Source organism: Aotus nancymaae, unplaced genomic scaffold, assembly GCF_030222135.1.
Source record: "Aotus nancymaae isolate 86718 unplaced genomic scaffold, 86718_ANA_hifiasm-v0.15.2.pri h1tg000161l, whole genome shotgun sequence".
NCBI classification, from domain to species: Eukaryota; Metazoa; Chordata; class Mammalia; order Primates; family Aotidae; genus Aotus; species Aotus nancymaae.
The window spans coordinates 1,933,007-1,937,883 of record NW_026988576.1 but is presented as its reverse complement, the minus strand read 5'-3'; the positions used below and the strand labels follow the sequence as shown (position 1 = coordinate 1,937,883).

At 43.8% G+C, this 4,877-nt stretch overlaps 1 pseudogene; it reads left to right on the top strand.

Moving 5' to 3' along the window:
- Nucleotides 1-580: 580 nt before the first annotated feature.
- Nucleotides 581-4,409, top strand: LOC105709120 (X-ray repair cross-complementing protein 6-like; annotated as a pseudogene).
- Nucleotides 4,410-4,877: the final 468 nt, after the last annotated feature.

The following is a 4,877-nucleotide window of genomic DNA, read 5'->3' as shown; positions in this document are numbered from 1 at the left end:
CTGTTGATTTGGGGAAGAGCCAAACTCATCCCTAATCACGTCTTCTCAGATCAGATGTGTCATCTGTTACTGAGCTGAGCTCAAAACCAAATCTGAAACTGAAGCCCAGAGAAAACACATCACCGCTGTTTCTTTCCACCTGCCCTTCCTACCTGGCTTTCCTCAGCAGGCAAGATTGGAAGCTAAGGAAGGTTTGCCTTCCGGAGACCTCTGACCTCTGCTACGTCTCCTGCTAAGTTCGGAAAACTCTTCCTGCAGCCATTGGTTGCTGGACCCCTGTAGTGTCTCATACATGCAGCCGCCCACTTCATGCGAATCCAGAACCTGGGTTTCAGATGTCGTGCTTCTCAAGATTCAGGTGTGATCATCTAACTGTTGCAAAGACAAAATTTACCAAAGTGTGCTTCTCTGAACTCACAAATAAAACACTTTTCATATTCAAGTAAGGTGGAAACTGTTGACTATATTCTTTTCTTGGAAATTCACTCTACATGTAATAAAGCCTTTGGGAATTTATAGTTAAGAAGAAAGAGATGGAGAAGAAGAAAGAGAAGGAAAGGAAGAAAGAGACACAGGGAGAAAGAGGAAGAGGAAGAAGAGGAGAATGGGGGAAAAGAAGAGAAAGAGGAAGAAGAGGGAAAAAGAGAAGAGAAAGAGAAGTAGGGTAAGAATCCTTTGTTTCTATTTAACCCAGTGCTTGCCAAGCTTGTCTGGCCACAGACCCCCTTTTGTTTACTTAATATGCCTCAGATATAATATTCTGTAAAATGCATTTTAGAAAAATTTGCATTAAGGTCTTTACACCTGTAATTGGATTAATGTGCTGCTCATCCCTGCTAATGTACTTGTAATTTAACTTGAACTTCCTAGAAATATACCTTAACCCAAGGGAAAAATCCCTGGGGGGAGAATCTTATACAAATGGCAGTCCCTTGAAGGAGGTGACAGGCAAGAGTTTTTCCTGTCCCACAAAATGTCATAAGGAAACGCAGTCTACATGGCACAGATGCTGCCAGCCCCTTCATGCCTCGTCCTACTGTGAACACCTACTGGGGACCCAGGTGTCTCAGTGGCAGGGCTTTTTTCAAAATCACATTTTTATACATAAAAGCATATGGGTATAAAATCCCCGAGGAGAAAATATATGAAACGATATGGGCTTATCACACAATTTTTTTTCTGCAGCATTTATTGAAAAAGGCATTATCACATGGAATCCCTTTGAATTGTGTTTTGATTTTGTAATTTTATTTATTCATGGTTTTCTGATGTCAAGGTGTTGTGGGAGCTTAAAATTCTATTTTAGATCCACTTAATTGTGTTTGAAAAGACCTATGAAAACAGTTCCTGCCATGTGACTTGTCAGTGTTATCTGTGCTCTGGAAATGGCTCCAGCAGCTTCCTGCAGGGGTCCTGCCAAGAGGCTGCCTTTTCTCTCATCATCACACTCCTCTCCACAACTAGCTCAAACTGAGCCTCATAAATCTGACTGACATACCTCACAAAGACCCAACTCCCCTCATCTACACTCAGCTCCCCCTGTTGAAATAATATTGCTCCAATGGTTAGTGATATTGTCCAGTGGTTAACCAATGCTGGATTAACCAGAGCATCTCCTAGCCTATACTTTTGCTTCTCTTTCTCCTAAATTTGTCTTCCTCCTAGTTAGCCTATTCGATGCTCCCTCTCCTATTGCATCTACTACTGCAGCATCAGCAGATGAGCCAGAAGATAAATCGAGGTAAAATTCCTTCTAAAGCAGCCTCGTTTGCAATGGCAGTAGGAGGGAAAGTGGACAATGGCACATGGAGGCTTCCGCAAGCTCCTAATTGTGTCTATTTGCTTCATTCTCAGTCATCTGACATTCATTTATTCGTCGAAAAGAAAAATTAAGGGCCTGTTTTGCTTATAACAAGGTATGACGGTTAATTTTACATGTCAACATGACTGGGCTAAGGGATACTGAGGCAGCTGATAAAACGTGATGCCTGGGTGTGTCTGTGATGGTGTTTCAGGAAGAGATTATTATTTGAATCAGTAGACTGAATTAGGAAGATCCACTCTCACCCATGTGGGTTGAGGGCCTGAATAGATGAAAAATGTGGGAAAAGGGCAAATTCACCCTCTGAGCTGGAACACCCATCTTCTCCTACCCTCAGACATCAGCACTCCTGGTTCTTGGGGCTTTGGACTCAGACTGGGACTTTCACCATCAGGTCCCCTGGTTCTCAGGCCTTCAGACTCAGAATTCAGACTTAGACTAAATTACACCACCAGCTTTTTTTGTTTTCCACATGGCAGGTGGCAGATCATGGGACTTCCTGGTGTCCACAATCATGTGAGCCAATTCTCATAATACATTTCTTCACATATATATCCTATTGATTCTGTTTCTCTGAAGAACTCAGATTATTACACAAGGAGATACAAAGAATCACAACCTAAGTAGTTTTTCACAACGTATTCTCTACTTCTACAATTAATTATTCTTTAATGCTTTTTTAAAGCTTCAAAAAAAATTTTAAAAAAAATGTGCCTGGGCCCATGTATGGGTGCATTCTCGTCTTCTGTCCAAGTTGGTCCCTTCCCTGTACCAAAATGAGCAGTAGCCAACATGTCAGGGTGGGAGTCCTATGACAAAACTGAGGATGATAAAGAAGTAGAAGGAAAACGAGAAGAGAACCTAGAAGCAAGTGGAGACTATAAATATTCAGGAAGAGATGGTTTGATTTTTTTTGGTTGATGCCTCCAGGGCTATGTTTGAATCTCAGAGTGAAGATGAGTTGACTCCTTTTGACATGAGCATGCAGTGTATCCATGATCTTATATCAGTAAGATCATAAGCAGTGATCGAGATCTCTTGGCAGTGGTGTTCTATGGTACCAAGAAAGACAAAAATTCAGTGAATTTTAAAAATATTAATGTTTTACAGGAGTTGGATAATCCCGGTGCAAAACAAATTCTAGAGCTTGACCAGTGTAAGGAGCAGCAGGGACAAAAACGTTTCCAAGAGCTGATGGGCCATGGATCTGACTACTCACTCAGTGAAGTGCTGTGGGTGTGTGCCAACCTCTTTAGTGATGTCCAGTTCAAGATGAGCCATAAGAGGATCATGCTGTTCACCAATGAAGACAACCCCCATGGCAATGACAGTGCCAAAGCCAGCCGGGCCAGGACCAAAACCGGTGATCTCCGAGATACAGGCATCTTCCTTGACTTGATGCACCTGAAGAAACCTGGGGGCTTTGACATGTCCTTGTTCTACAGAGATATTATCAGCATAGCAGAGGATGAGGACGTCAGGGTTCACTTTGAGGAATCCAGCAAGCTAGAAGACCTGCTGCAGAAGGTTCACACCAAGGAGACCAGGAAGCGAGCACTCAGCAGGTTAAAGCTGAAGGTCAGCAAAGATACAGTGATCTCTGTGGGCCAGAAGGCTCTCAAGCCTCCTCCAATAAAGCTGTATCAGGAAACAAATGAACCAGTGAAAACCAAGACCTGGGCATTTAATACAAGTACAAGCAGTTTGCTTCTGCCTAGCGATACCAAGAGGTCGCAGATCTATGGGAAGTCATCAGATTATACTGGAGAAGAGGAAACAGAAGAGCTAAAATGATTTGATGATCCAGGTTTGATGCTCATAGGCTTCAGGCCCTTGGTAACGTTGAAGAAGCACCATTACCTGAGACCCTCCCTGTTCGTGTACCCAGAGGAGTCTCTGGTGATTGGGAGCTCAACCCTGTTCAGTGCTCTGCTCAAGTGTCTGGAGAAGGAGGTCGCAGCATTGTGCAGATACACACCCTGGAGGAACATCCCCCCTTATTTTGTGGCTTTGGTGCCACAGGATGAGGAGTTGGATGATCAGAAAATTCAGGTGACTCCTCCAGGCTTTCGACTGGTCTTTTTTACCATTTGCTGATGATAAAAGGAAGATGCCCTTTACTGAAAAAAATCATGGACAAGATAAAGGCTATCGTTGAGAAGCTCCACTTCACATACAGAAGCAACAGCTTTGAGAACCCCGTGCTGCAGCAGCACTTCAGGAACCTGGAGGCCTTGGCCTTGGCTTCGCTGGAGCCAGAACAAGCAGTAGACCTGACATTGCCCAAGGTTGAAGCAATGAATAAAAGACTGGGTTCCCTGGTGGATGAATTTAAGGAGCTTGTTTACCCACCAGATTACAATCCTGAAGGGAAAGTTACCAAGAGAAAACATGATAATGAAGGTTCTGGAAGCAAAAGTCCCAAGTTGGAGTATTCAGAAGAGGAGCTGAAGACCCACATCCGCAAGGGCATGCTGGGCAACTTCACTGTGCCCATGCTGAAAGAGGCTTGTCGGGCGCACGGGCTGAAGAGTGGGCTGAAAAGCAGGAGCTGCTGGAAGCCTTCACCAAGCCCTTCCAGGACTGACCAGAAGCCGCGCACCCAGCCGTCCTTCCACAGTGTGGCGAGGGCCTGGCCTTGTTCTCAGCCAGTTAAAATGTGTTTCTCCCGAGCTAGGAAGCGTCTACCCGACAGAAGTCGAGGGACTTTATGTTTTTGAGGCTTTCTGTTGCCACGGTGATGGTGTAGACCTCCCACTTTGCTGTTCCTTACTTTACTGCCTGAATAAAGAGCCCTAAGTTTGTACTACAAAAATAAAAACAAAAAATATAAAATAAAATAGTTATTTCTCACCCAAACTTTCAATGTAGTTGGGTACAAAACCTTATCACACATCAAAAAAAATGTATAATGACACAGTGGCAAGACAACAGTGCACGTGGCACATTGCTTGGCTTTTATAGAATGCATTCCCTTTTTTAAAAAAGCATTCTTTAGCTCCTACTATGTGCCAGGGAATATGCTTGGGGCTAGCGGTGAACCAGTTAAAGAAGA